Source organism: Podarcis vaucheri (assembly GCF_965113315.1).
Source record: "Podarcis vaucheri genome assembly, chromosome: 13".
NCBI lineage: Eukaryota > Metazoa > Chordata > Lepidosauria > Squamata > Lacertidae > Podarcis > Podarcis vaucheri.
The window spans coordinates 29,051,484-29,066,432 of NC_138751.1; the positions used below are offsets into that span (position 1 = coordinate 29,051,484).

Here is a 14,949-nt window from a genome sequence, read left to right on the forward strand (position 1 = left end):
CACCAACAAGAAGGGAACTCAGTTTTGCAAGCTGTCCTGCGGGCGGAAGCCACATGTGGTAAACGTGGCACAGATCTTAACACCATGACTTTCATTTTGGGGAAATGCAGAGGGGCTTGTTTGTTCATTCTTCTGTACTTCTTAATTCTGCTCTCCAGTGACACATGGGGTGTGTTCTAGTCTTTTGCACTTATTCTCATTTGTTCCCCTTGCCATTGCCATCCTTACAGTAGTGCAACTCATGCAACACGTTGGCGACTAATATACACACAATAATTACCAGAATAATTATACATTCTTTATCAATCTTCTGAGAAAAATACAAAATCTTGTGCAAAGCCACAGAAACTTGCGAACTACCCAGTCTAAGATGAACGTACAATGTCTAATTTCAATAGATTTTTCAAATGCTTCGCTCTGCCAGTCCAAGTAATCAAGAGGCTTCTGTTTGCCCCCAATGGGGCCCTTTTACTGGGGCTCGCAAGTAGCACACACCATGACTCTCATTGTGGAGAAATGCAGAGGGGCTTGTTTGTTCATTCTTCCGTACTTCTTAATTCTGCTCTCCAATGACACATGGTGTGTGTTCTAGTCTTTTGCACTTATTCTCATTTGTTCCCCTTGCCATTGCCATCCTTGTGGCACAATTCAGCTTGCACAGCCCTTTGATAATATTAATAATCAGCCACCACCAACACACACACACACACACACACACACACACACACACACACACAGATTTGGCCTCCACAGTTAACAGTGTATTAAGCGAGTTTGCCCTATCTGTTCTAATCACTGGGCTAGATCACAAATGCATGTGCATTGCTTGGTGACTGTACACTTGAGGGTGGCTGAATGTGAGAACTGCCTCCACTGGCCAATCGGAAAGTTCCACCTGTGCTGTTTAGGACTCCGACGGCTCCTTTGCATGTGAGAACCTTCCAACAATTTTGCAATCCTCAAGTGATGAATGTATGTGTGAGAATGAACCAACCCCTGGCATGGGAACCAGTGTGGTGGTGTGTGTTGGACTGAGGAGACTGGTTCAAATCCCTCCACCCTCAGTCATGAAACTCACTCAGTGATCTAGGGCCAGTTCCTGTCATATAGTGTAACCTATTTCACTGTTGTTGTGAGGGTTTAAAATAAAGGGGTTTTTTGGGGGGACATTTATGCTACTTTGATCACATAGGGGGAAAGGCAGGATAGAGATGTAGTAAATTAATAATCCTAAATTTCTCTAGACACAGACTTTGCAGGGATTTCGTTCAGAATTTTTTCAGCCTCTCGACAATATCCTCCAATATACCCGATTATTTGTTGACAATGCTTAGGATGACTTGTTGCAAGTTTTGAAAGCTTGCAAATGCTTTAAAGCAGCTACAACTAATGCAATGGAAGTGATGTTAATTTATATTCCTTATTTTATCTTTTAAAAAATTCTATTTTGACCACCATGGCTCCATAAAGCCCATAATACGTATATAGCTCTTAAGTGCTCAGAGCAGCTAAGTGCTCTCAGTAATCCCTCTAATCCCGCTGCAACTAAGGTAAGTCAGAGTTGTTACACCTGTACAGGGTTACCAGGTGTCTTGATAGATTAGGACATGTAGGCCGAGAGCAGAAAATGTCACCTGGGGACTCAGGTGTGGACCTTGGTGCCCATGGCATCAAACCATTGTGGTGTAGTGGTTAGAGTATTGAACTGGGAGCATTGGGAGACCAAGATTCAAATCCCCACACAGCCATGAAGCTCCCTAGGTGACCTTGGGCCAGTCGCTACCTCTTGGACTAACCTACCTCACAGGCTAGTTGTGGAGATGCAATGAAGGCAGGGAGAGTGAGTTTTTGGCGAAATTTGAGCTGAAAAGTCCCAACTGGGAACTTCTGGTTCATAGCTCATGCTTTTAACTCCTAAGCTCCTTGGTTACATCTAGCTTATATATAACTACTCTTGCTTTCTCTCACTGCAGATGGCCATGCCCTGGAACAGTGTAGATGACCATGCCCTTGTATGCCTGATCTCAGCTCATTGAGGAGGCTCCTCCCTGATCTTCAGTGAGAAAAGAACCAAACTTTGTAAGTAACGAATGTGACACGTTGCCTTACAGACACTTCAAAAAGGCCTCGTGCTTTGATGCAGTGCAGCGGCTCTGGAAAATGGAGTCCCTGCTTTGCTAGGCCTTGCCCACTTTTCTGATTTCTTGCTGCCACTGAAAGGCCATCTGGTCATCTGAGCTCCAAATAGAGGCTCATCCCTTCCCAGCTCAGCTATCACAGTCCAGATTATGAACTGCTCACTGATCCAATAGTTCCACACCACTCAGGCAAGTGAGCCAAGTCACAGAATGCAAGTGAAAGAGAGGAAGAGGGTGGAATTTAGTATGAGAGATGCCCACCCTAGATATTTCAAAGCAGGGGAGGTGCCCTTTTTCAGTGTTGCAGGCCCCACATACCAGTGGTGGGTGTGACCAGAGGCACAACTGGGTGGCGCGATAAAGGTAAATTTGACCTTCGTACGTAAAAATGTAAGGCCGGGCTTGCTGGATGAAGCCCATCTAGTCCAGCATCTTCCTCTCACAGTGGCCAGCCAGATGCTTGTAGGAAGACCACAAGCAAGACCTGAGCACAAGAGCCCTCTCTCTTCTCCCCCACTGTGGTTTCCAGCAACTGGTATTCAGAAGCGTGACTGATGTCTAGGCAAAGCTTTAGACATCATGGCAAACAGGCCAGTTTCTTCACAGGCTCCTGCACCCCTCTCTAGTCTCCGTCCAGGCAAGCAAAAGCCATGACCAGCATTGTAGGGCACTGTCATGGACTGGTGCATAGTTGTCAACTTTCAGATTTGAAAATAAGGGATCAGCAGCCTCACCTGTCCCGGGGACAGTCTACGGGATATCTAACAATCCGGGATAGCAGTGGGAAGCAGCGGGAAATGGCGCTGGAATAAGGGAATTTCCTGCAAAAAAAGGGAAGGTTGACAGCTATGGACTGGTTGGACACAGAGGATGGGTGGCACCACCTGAGGAATCCCCAAGGAAAGAAGGCTCAGAGCCAGGGGATTGGTGGTGGGATAACGATGAGTAGTTAGAGGAAGAAGGAGTTTTTTTTGGGGGGCGAGGTGTTGGGAGCTGAAGAAGTTACAGGGTTTAGTGAGAAGGGAGAGTCTGGGGCAGAGAGAAGACCAGAAGCAGAAGCAGGAGGGGAAGGAGGCCAAGAGGCAGAGTTGACTCAGGCTGGTGAATTTTCAAACGTATCTTCCCCTCCCAGACTTCCAGTCCTGGGAGAGGAGCGGGACATTTCTGCTGAAGTTGAATACATCCATAGCAAGGGGCAGTCCAACGCATTGGACAAGGAGAGCCAGGAACTGTGTTGATGGTTTGTGTTGGCTCAACCAAATGGGCAGAATTGGCAGGTGCTGGCGGCAGCCGTGGTGGACCTACGTTTTGGAGGCCCTGAAACCTGAACTGTTGTGGGGGCCGCTTTGCAACAGTGTCTGCGTATCCACTGTTATCTTCTTCAGCGGGGGCTGTTCCGCAACAGATCACCACACCTTTACAACATCTGGGCTACCGACTGTCAAAGTTTTGGAATTGTTGACATATAGACAGCAAAGAATTAATCGATTTGACTCGTGACACTCAAATGGGGTCTACTAGGCCCAAATTTTTAAAGCAATGTGGACTGACGTTGCTTCTGGGGCCCCTCTGAGATTAGGGGCCTTGAAACCAAAGCTTCAGTAGTTTCAAAGTAGATGCACCCCGGGGGTGTGTGGCACAATTCGAGGGGAGCCTGCCAGGCTGCACTCTCTTATCATCTGAGCTTTTGACATCACCAACTTACTAGGTAGATTGAGACTGTACCCCAAAAGTGACACTACTATGGGTTACTGCTGTCTGTTAAGGTTGGTGCTGAGAGGAGACCCCTATCCCCCTCAGAGAGCTACAATTCTCAGAGTGGTTTAACTGTCTATCCCTCGTCACAGGGAAGTCTGGGAACTGAAGCTCTGTGAGGGGAATAGGGGTCTCCTAACAACTCTCAGCAGTCCCTTTAACAGACAACAGTTCCCAGGATCCTTTGGGGCAACCCATGAGTTGTTTTAAGCCTCACGATTTAAATGTATGTTGCAGATGGGGCCTTAGTCATTAATGGGTATTATTGAAGGATAGACAGCCACCAGATGGCACTCTATAACCAAAGTAGAGGAGTGGAAGGTTTAGGTTTTCTACCCCAATTCGCCCCACGGCTGCCTCATCCATAGCAATCCTTTGTGAATGTGTGAGAGCAGAACGCACACACTGCAGTTTTCAAGTACCCGCAGAAGCAGCCTTGTAATGGAAAGCTATGTCTATACTACAGGCTGAAAGCAAATTAAAACCTGGTTTTAACCATCATGGGTTCTCTAAGAACTTCTGGGATTTGGAGGGGTGGTGTTAAGTGTTATGTTTATAGAAAAAGAGGTGCCAGAACTCACCATGAACGCCTCCCTTGTTGTCTTATAATAGCAATGGCACCCACCTGAGAGGTTTGCTACTGGAAGGAATTTTTTTATTTTGAGTTCTGGAAAGTTCTTTTAAATTTATTTTTAAAGGACCAGATGACCCTCGTAGTTGCTTTCAACTCTACAACTGTATGATTATATTCCATCCATATAAAAACAAAAACAACAAAGGTAAAAATATCAGAAATTATTATTGTTATTCTTTATTAAATTTGTACGCTACCCTATCCCCTCAGATCTCAGGAAGGTTCACAACATACAATATAAAAAACACAAAATACATAATAAAAATAAGAACAGCAATAAACCAATAGTACGCTGTCCCACAACACATTTAAAAAGGCATCGGATGTCACTCAGCCCAAGGCCTTGTTTTCCCCTGGCACCAGAAGGTGTATAAGGAAGGCACCAGCGAACCTCATGTGCATTCCCTTAATTAGTCAACAAAATTGGAAGGTGTGAGGAGATGCCCATTAGTAGAAACATTATGAAGTCACCATTTCCCACATTGATAAGAACCAAGGAGTCCTGGAGGTTAGTTGTGTTGGTATATGAATATAATAAAGTCCCACCACACAGAACATAAAAATGTTCTGAATCTTCCAAGCCTCTGGAAACTTTCAGCGCCAGATTACGTACATGTTTTTGTTTTTGTTTTACCACAAGGATATCTGCAGGCCTGGCTCTGTATATATGCTAGTTACTGCCAACAGACACGGTGCCAACTCTCTTTAGGTTGCCATTCTTTGAGTATGACCACCCCATGTATTTAGAAGTGAAAGCTGAAGAGTCATTTGTATGGAAGTCTTTAAAAGAGCAAATATTTCCTGCTCATGGGCAACTCCAGAGGGTGGTTGGGGCAGGGCAAGGCCCCTCCAAACTAGGAACTTGCCCCCTCCACTTGCCTCCCCCCTCCACTGCTGGACTCCTGCCCATCCTAGACCATCGGTCAATGTTGGCTGGGGCTGAATGAGCACTGGAGAAACACAGATTCCCAAACATGTTTTAGATGCACATTGGTAGGCCTGATCAAGGAGCCTCCACCTTCTGAGGTTAGCGGATGATCAGAGAAAGAGACTTTTCTATAAGGGGAGCTGAGTCTCTGGATTACCATCTCCAGAGATACCTACAGTATTTAATTATTCGATTCTGCTTATTGCTTGCCCCGCCCCTCCACTAATTTTAATCTTTGTTGTTAAAATTGTTTTGTATGTTTTAGTTCATTTTTTTTTCAACAATCTCTTTAAAAATAGCAACAGTTGTTTTCAACATTAGTAATGGAAAAGCGAGCTGCAAATGCTTTAAAACGTTTTTTTTTAAATGTGGCTGTCCAGCGTACCTTACAAGGTTGTTTGTAAGAACCATCAAGTTATCACGAGGAGCATTATGAGTGCATTAGAGAGAAGTGCCACATAAATAACTGTTGTGCAGTTCAATACGGGCCTCCAAAGCTGGCCAGATGGCTGGTTTTGCTCTTGATGAAAGCGGCAAAGTTTCTTTAATGACGCAAGAGGGCAGCACATGCCAATAAACCTTCCCAGCACTTCATGGGGGGAAACTGCTCTGGCTTCCCTCTTTTGGGTTATCATGGCCTGTTAACCCCATCTGAGCTCTGTTTTGGTTTCGTTCCCTTTTATCACTTGCTGAAGGGAGACCTTTGAAGCCACGGAAGTCAGCTATGCTGAGACAGAGGAGTTCTCGGAGTTCGCAGTGCAGCAAAAGGTGCTCATTTCTTGCTGGTGAAGGCATCCTCGCAATAAAATCCAAAGCTGGTTCTTGAACTAATTATTGCCACGTAGCAGGGGGCATGAAAAATCTCCTGCCTGTTTCCTGGGTTTTATATTAAGGAAACATAAAGTCAACCATTAAGCAACCTGCATTCCATTCTGAAAAGTATGAAGAGCAATGTTTCATACGCAGATTAGCTGATTATTTATAGAGCAGTATCCGTACATAGCATTTTACAGAGTTTCCTATGTACACTGATCCAGGCAAGTCCCTGCCTCCAATGAGCTTACAATATAATGTAAGCAGTGGGGGAAGATCCTGGGCATAGTCTGCGGGTGTGGTGCAGCTAAGTAGGACTTGCTGTGGTCAGTGTCTGGATAGGAGACCTCCTCAAAACTCCATGTTGAGTGGAAAACTCCACGTTGAGTGGAACTTGTCACATTGAGTTCCACGATGGAAGAAAGAGAACAGAGATGTACAATATTAAAACAAATAAACAAGATGGGAGGGGAAGAGATGATAGGTAGCCATGGATGGGTGTGAGGAAATGGAGCCATGGATGGGTGTGAGGAAATGTACTTGAGTGTAAAGTTGGGCATAAAGATTAAGAAAAATACGTCATTGAAAAGATGAGGAATTGTATTGTATTGTAAGGAAAAGAAAGAGATGGGGCACTAGTTATGTGATGAGGGGGACCAGGTATACAGGGTGGAAAGGAAGCTGGGGAGAGTCAAGTTAGAAAGCAATGAGACTGTCAGGCAACTGAGGGTGAGGCATGCTTGGCATGCTTCTGGGGATTTTTTTTTTTTTTAATGAAAGTTGTGAGGTCTGTTTTGTTCATTGATTGATTGTCTTGCCTTCAATTCGGATTCCAGCTCAGCGTTTGATTCACAGCGCTGCCTCGGGGGATATTGCTTCCTCTCAGACTACGTTTCCCCAGTCAATAAAATGGGACCTTGAGCATTCTGGTTCCCAAGATGGCGGTGAAGGTAAAAACGAAGGAGAAGGAGGGCAGGGAGCCATTTTGTGTACCAAAAAAGAGCTGCACAAATTGATTGCTGATTATTTTCCATTCATTTTAAGTTCATATATATATATATATATATGTTTTCGTAGATTTTCACGGGTACAGGAATGCAGGTTTTGGTGTCTTCGGGTGTCTTCCCGTGTAAGAGTCGGGGTGTCTGTGCGACGTTTCGACGAGGTCTCACTCGTCATCTTCAGGCTGGTGCTTTCGGCTTCTTGTTACTGGAACAGAGCAGAGTCTGGTGTTTGAGTTCCTATAAATACTGTTGAGGGGTGTGGTGTATAGCCTCCAACGTTCTGGGCAGAACTAGGAACTTCCTCTCTGCCCAGAACGTTGGAGGCTATACACCACACCCCTCAACAGTATTTATAGGAACTCAAACACCAGATTCTGCTCTGTTCCAGTAACAAGAAGCCGAAAGCACCAGCCTGAAGATGACGAGTGAGACCTCGTCGAAACGTTGCCCAGACACCCCGACTCTTACACGGGAAGACACCCGAAGACACCAAAACCTGCATATATATATATATATATATATATATATATTTGCTTTCGTAGATTTTCACGGGTACAGGAATGCAGGTTTTGGTGTCTTCGGGTGTCTTCCCGTGTAAGAGTCGGGGTGTCTGTGCGACGTTTCGACGAGGTCTCACTCGTCATCTTCAGGCTGGTGCTTTCGGCTTCTTGTTACTGGAACAGAGCAGAGTCTGGTGTTTGAGTTCCTATAAATACTGTTGAGGGGTGTGGTGTATAGCCTCCAACGTTCTGGGCAGAGAGGAAGTTCCTAGATTAGTGTGCCTTTTCTTCTTTTGTTCCTTAATTACTTGAGGGATATCTTGGGTGATTTCATGAGTGATATTCTGAATACCACTGGGTGGGTCATTAAGTGTAGATTAGTTGCTAAAGCTTTCGTGTCTTGACCTCTTGAGCTTGTGAAGAGTTTTTCTGAGAAGATGGCTGTGCTGCATTTAGTTGTGCTCTGGCTTGGCTTCGTGTATAGGGGTGAGCTGTGGTTTTGTGCCTTGTGCCAGCCAGATCTGTGTAGGGATTGCAGGGGGGTGCAGCATCCGGAGGTGCCACTATAGTTTGGCTACTGGATGGAGTCTGTAATATGTCTGTGGAGCATATATATATGCTTTCGTAGATTTTCACGGGTACAGGAATGCAGGTTTTGGTGTCTTCGGGTGTCTTCCCGTGTAAGAGTCGGGGTGTCTGTGCGACGTTTCGACGAGGTCTCACTCGTCATCTTCAGGCTGGTGCTTTCGGCTTCTTGTTACTGGAACAGAGCAGAATCTGGTGTTTGAGTTCCTATAAATACTGTTGAGGGGTGTGGTGTATAGCCTCCAACGTTCTGGGCAGAGAGGAAGTTCCTAGATTAGTGTGCCTTTTCTTCTTTTGTTCCTTAATTACTTGAGGGATATCTTGAGTGATTTCATGAGTGATATTCTGAATATATATACACACACACACACACACACACACACACACACTCCACTCCTTGCTGAAGGCTCAAAATGGGCAGGTATCAAATATGAAGAGTATTCTTTTTTTAAAAAAAAAAATCTAACACATTTAATGCTCCACACTAAATAAATACAATTTAACAATATTTTAATAAGTATAAATATATTGCATGCTCTTTGATGCTTCCTTAAAATTCTATCACTGTGCCTGTTATGCTACACCCCATTAACTGGGTGTACCCACAATCCCTTTGCCACATTAACCAAAGTCATGTTAGAACTGCTTGTCTTGCAGCTCAGTTTAAGTTGTTAGGTAAATAAATTTTGTCTTGGGGTTGCCATACCAGTTAGCAGGGAGAGAGCTATGTACGTATGTATGTAAAGCAGATTTGTGCCACTGACAGAAAACCCCTAATCATGTTTTGCTTGATAAACCATTTGCAAAGATGACCTCCTGAGATGCCCAAAACCTAATAGCTAACCAGCTTACCTAGGTTCAGCCTCTTGTTATAGAATCATAGAATTGTAGAGCTAGAAGAGACCCCAAGGGTCATTTAGTCCAACCCCCTGCAAGGCCAGAATGGAGGACTAGGCCCCAGGATTTGTTGAACTACAACTCTCATCGTCCTTGTCCATTGGCCATGCTTGCTGGGACTGATAGGAGTTTGAGTCTGACAACATTGCAGAGCCACAGGTTCCTCAGTGCCACCGAAATAAGTGATGCGTCTGGGAATGGCACGTACCATAGAGCTATATTTGCACCGCCATAGACCTATACTGCTTTAAAAGCCATTCACTCTTTTAAGGGATCATTGGGACTTCGGAACGGTGTCTCTGGTGTGTCCACATTGTGATTTCCGTATAGATTTGTTCCCTCATATCTGGAAGGAATGTCATGGAGCAGAAAAACATGCTCAAATGGGCCATCAGAATGATCCAAGAGTCGGAAGAACTTCTCTGTGAGAAAAGGCCCTATTGATTAAGAACTCTGTAAATTTATTTATTTGGTTTTTCAGATTAAAGTTTTACAATCACATATACAACATGCAACACAAAAACAAGGTTCCAAAACATCTCCTGGACTTCCCTCCTCCCCTTTGTGGGTCCTATTTTTAGTCATTTCCTCCTGCATCTTTTATAAGAATCCAAATCTTTTACCTCTCCACTGTGTCCAAAATTCACCATTAAACTACAAGTGTTATTCCAATCCTACTAATTATTTTAGCTGTTTACACAATGGTTTTTAAGATAAATTATAAATTTTCCCCATTCCCTATTGAAATTTTGGTCTTCCTGATTTCTGATTCTTCCTGTCATTTTTGCCATTTCGGCATAATCCATCAACTTAATCTGCCAAATTGATTAAGAACGTTAAGCATGCAACCCTATGCATGTCTGCTCAGGAGCAAGCCCCAATGATTCCCACCATTCTGTCCCCAAATTAGCATGCACAGGATTGTAGTCCAAAGCAGCAGGATGGGAGAATGTGAAGCACAGCAGCCCTTGCATTTAAGCACAAGCATAGATATAGGAGTGGCCAGGTGCAAAAGGACAGTTGTGCAGAAGAGGAAATTTCAGCTGCATAGCTTGCATGGCAAGAAGACAGGGGCTCCTGAACCTTTAAATTTCAGCAGGTATGGCTTGCCAGGCAGGAACTGCCTGCTGAAATTCCTTTGTCTTCACAACCATTAAAGGTGAAGGCACGGCATCCTCTTTTTCACCTGGGCCACCTTATAGAGGCAAAGAAGGGATTGCATGCAAGCGAATGAGTCAGCTGCTAAAGGCTCTGCACCTTGGATTGAACCAAGGAGATCATGGGAGGAGGGGAGCGCCCTGCTCTGTACCATAGCGCAGAAAAGCAGCGCATTCCTAGAGGAGGCTTGAAGTGAGTAGAAGGCTGCCGGCAGCTTTTCAGGCTAGAAGCTTTTGTGTGCCTACTTACAAGGCAGTGAGAAAGGCTTATAACATTGGGAACGGTGAAAGCAAAGGTCCGCCCCTCTCCCTTATAACACCACCACCAGTTGGGGTCACCACCCTTTGTCAAACCAAAGAGGCCAAACTAAAGTACAGTGGTGCCTCGCAAGACAAAAAGAATCCGTTCTTTGATTCTCTTCGTCTAGCGGTTTTTTCGTCTTGTGAAGCAAGCCCATTGAAGGATTAGCGGATTAGCGCTATTAGCGACTTTTAGCGGCTTATCTGCTGATCGGATCAGCTGATAAGCAGCTTAGCGGCTTAGAAAAGGGGGGGAGGGGGAAAAAACAGCAGGAACTCACAAGACATTGTCGTCTTGCGAAGCAAGCCCATAGGAAATTTGTTTTGCGAAGCACCTCCAAAACGGAAAACTCTTTCGTCTAGCGAGTTTTCCGTCTTGCGACACATTCGTCTTGCGGGGCACCACTGTACTTCTTTATACAACGCGTGCCTAAACTGATGGAACCTGCCACTTTAAAATGTGGTGGTGGCAAGTGGCTTTTAAACAGACTAGGAACTCTCCAAGAAATGGTCTCTTGGCAACAATTCTTAGTTACCCAGAGTGGCTGGGGCAACCCAGTCAGATGGGTGGGATATTATTATTATTATTATTATTATTATTATTATTATTATTATTATTAGCCTTGGTAGCTGAAAAGGGACCTTCTACCCATATGGCAGAGGCAGAACGATTCTGATTCCTGGAAAAGTGGAAATGAACAGGGGGTGGTCCTTTGCGTCAGGCCCTGCTTGTTGACAAGCGCATAAGGCGCACAAGCCATCGTGACTGTATTTTACCTCCCTGGTTCAGTGGCAGTGTTTTGTCTATCAGTTGCCGGGAGTTGCAAGTGGGGAGAGCACTCTTGTGCTCAACTCTCCTCCCACAGCTAAGTCCTTCTTTTGGGGGCCCTCTCTGTGTGTTTGTGTGTGGACTCCCAAGCCCTCACCTCCTCCTCCCCTTGACTTACCTCCCCCTCCCCTTCCCCAGTTCCACCCCACCTTCCCTGCCAAGATGGCTTGATTAAAAAGCCGCTGCTCCTGGAATAGCTGCACAGCTGGTGATCCTGTCAGCACCCCTGAGCAGAAAGTCGCTGAAGATTAAAATCTCCAATTAGCGGGAACGTGAAGCCAGCAAGAAATGCGGCAGATTCCAAAGCTTGGGAACACCTTGATAGGGCTTCTTCCGCACAGGATTGGGAATAAGCTCACTTTCCAGCCTAATGGCCGGATTTGGTGTTCCATGTTGGTTTATGCTGCCCACTGTTGGTGTGGATATTTATGCTATTGCTACTCAGTCTTCTCAGACATGGCTTTGTTTTCACCCTGGGAGCACCTTTCCAAGGCTTTTAACTCTTGAAATGTGAGATTATTAACGCAAATGTTTGTTTAGAACTTGGGTGTTTCGCATTTTGCTTTTCTGCGAGTTGCATTTCTGATCCTCGCCAGATTCTCATGTCCCAAAGCCTAGTCGAAGGTGCAATCCTGTGCGTGTTTGCTCAGAAGTACCGTAATTCTCACTGTGTTCGAGTGGGTTTACTCCCCGGAAAGGGGACATAGGATTGCAGCCTAAATTGCTAACCCTTGTGAATGTAAGGAGTCAACATTATATTTAAAAAGGTGTTATCGAACACTTGACCCACCCATTAGCACGGAATTTAAAACCATGGATTCTGCACGATACCTTGGAATATGAGCCCATGAATATCTGGCTCCATCCTGGAGAGCTACTATAACTGTTGTGGTTCATTGTAGATTATTGTGTGTTGGTACAGAAATAAAACGTTGAAATGGAATGTTACGCAGTTTAACGTTTTCCCCCTTTACTTCAGCATGGTTAAAGGACAAAAGCTGTCTTGGATTTGTGCCATTGACAGTGACACAAATACAGAATATCAAGAGCTTGCCAGAGTGGTGTGCATTCTGCCACGGAACCTCTGCACAAGAGTAAATACTGTATTGTGCCTCTTGCCTTCCTGTTCCCAGGCTGTTAGCAGGTTGAGGGTGATTTAAGCTGGGGAATCGGCATGAGGGAAAGGATTAAGGCTCCTTCCCTCAGAACCATAGTCCTGATCCAAATCTGTGAGTCTTGACAGCTGCTTTTAACCAAAGAAAAATATGTACTGAGATCATGGATCTCTTGAATCAGGTTTATTTTGGTCCAGAGAATTTGGACAAGGGATTGGGGTTACGTATCTAGCAGCTGTGGAATAGGAAAGCTGTTAAAGATGGATGCTGAGAAATAAGGCTGGGGCTTGGGCTTGGGCAGAGGTAGGGGGAGAAACCAAAGTTAACATCTTGGTTTGAAATGACTACGCAAATCTTTGCTTGCAGACCCCGTCTCCAGTAACCTTGTTCAAATGGAATCTGTTGTTGACTTAGCAACTGTTTCTCTGCTAGAGAATCTGTTTTCTTTTTTCCTCCTCCCCTTCCTGGATTCAGGCTTAGTTACTTGGGAGAAGGAGTGCATAAAAATGGGGCCAGGCCGCAGCTGATGAAATATAATAACGCCAACCACCGGCTATGGAAATCAGTCTGCCACGTCTCTTGTGCATATACACACGCATGCACACACACACACACAGCGCTAGCCGAACAGACTGGCATGGCCTTGTGTTGGCACAGGTTCAGAGAACCCTCCTGTAGCCTCTCTCTCCCTCTCCCTGTGTCTCGTTCGAATCAAAGCGCAGATGAGCCAATCGTAGCGGGATAAGGAGGGAGTTCGTGTGGCACGTCCTCACCTGCCATTTAATTGGATGTATTTTTAATTAATAGCACCTCGGGGACCGACATGAGACGCCGCCGGTCTTTGAATAGGGACTGGGGAGGAATTGGGGAACGTGCAAGGATTGGACCGCAGGGTGCTCTTAGTGGGCAAACACTGCCATCAATCAAGGGCCACTTTGGGCTGTTTGGATGGCTCTCAGCACGAAGGGAAATGGATAGTGCGCATGTGTTATGTGCGTGTAGGACAGGCGAGGAATCAAAGGGAATAATTCGTCCTCCTTACTTCTAAGGACCAAGCCCTGGCCGACTGGGAGAGGCGCCAACCTCAAGAGGTTATCTTTACTTTTGCCTCCAAAGAGATGAGACTTTTGTTCCTTGGTAGTTAAGCTTTGTTTAAGACTTCAGGGGAAGTGGCATCTTATCATCTAGAAATCTGCATTCCTGAGTGCCAGGTGGGTGGCAGCAAATGCTCAGTATCAGGAGAGAAGCCTCAGAGGTGTCCTGTTTATACCAGGGATGCCCCTTCTGGAATTCAGTTGGGGTGAAGGCAAGCAAGGCAAGATTTTCATCAAGGCCAATTGGATGTATTCAAGATGAAATTGCAACCAAGCAGTGCATGTTAAGAAGAGTGGGGTATTTTATACACACAACCTATAAGACTGCGAGTGGGCACCATTTTGACACGCACACTTAATACATTTGCCCTTTGGATTGATTGTAACAATTGCCACTCAGGCTGCTTCGAGACGAAATTTCTGCGGAGCACTGATCCTCTTAATTTGCTTGCGAGGAGATCAGGCAATGGGTGCTTCTAGGCTGTTGCTATATTCAGGCAGGATTTCATAGAATAATAGAATTTGATCACATATTGTTCATGCAGATTGCACAATTGATTGGGAGGCCCTGCTTCCCCTAGATATTGGGATGTTTGAGTTAAGGAAAGTGACAGGGAAGGCACTTGCTTTGATGCAACATTGTCCATCCTCCCCACAAACAAATCTGGGTCATTGCTCAAGGAACAGGTCGCCTGAAAGCTCCAAATGCTACATTGAGCAAATATTGCCCTACGGTTTCCAGTGCATTTTTCAGTCACGTTCCCTATTACAAGAAGTCCGATGTGAAGTGGGATTGGGTTTGCTGCTGGTGTGTGATTGAATGGACTGGATCAATTTATAGGTCAGGTGTGGGGAACCTTTGGCCCTCCCAATTTTGCTGAACTACAACTCCTATCATCCTTGGCCATTGGCCATCCTTGTTAGGGCTGATGGGAGTTGTAGGGCCAAAGGTTTCTTCCATTCCTACTATAGGTGCTTTTAAGGAATAAGGATGTGTTGGCTGAAATGGGGAGCAGGAGGCAAAATGCTGCCATCTTCCCTCTAAATGACATTCCTGCTTCGTAAGTTCAATATACAAATGCTGGCGTTGAAAACGGGTTCGGGGGTGAAGCCATACATTCCAGGGCTTGGCTCTGCCAAGCTTCCCTAGGCCGTGAATCATGACCAAATACGCCTGGAAGTGGAGTGTATTACTTGTGC

At 45.3% G+C, this 14,949-nt stretch overlaps 1 long non-coding RNA gene across 2 annotated transcripts in view; it reads left to right on the forward strand.

The window, feature by feature from the left end:
• The first annotated feature begins 406 nt into the window (after positions 1-406).
• The window catches only part of LOC309517866, a 67,428-nt gene continuing 52,885 nt past the window's right edge, over positions 407-14,949 (forward strand). For both annotated transcript variants that reach the window (XR_014213303.1, XR_014213304.1), the window contains exons 1-2: positions 407-2,079; positions 3,271-7,218. This is a non-coding gene — a long non-coding RNA (uncharacterized lncRNA). The remainder of the gene's footprint in view (positions 2,080-3,270; positions 7,219-14,949) is intronic.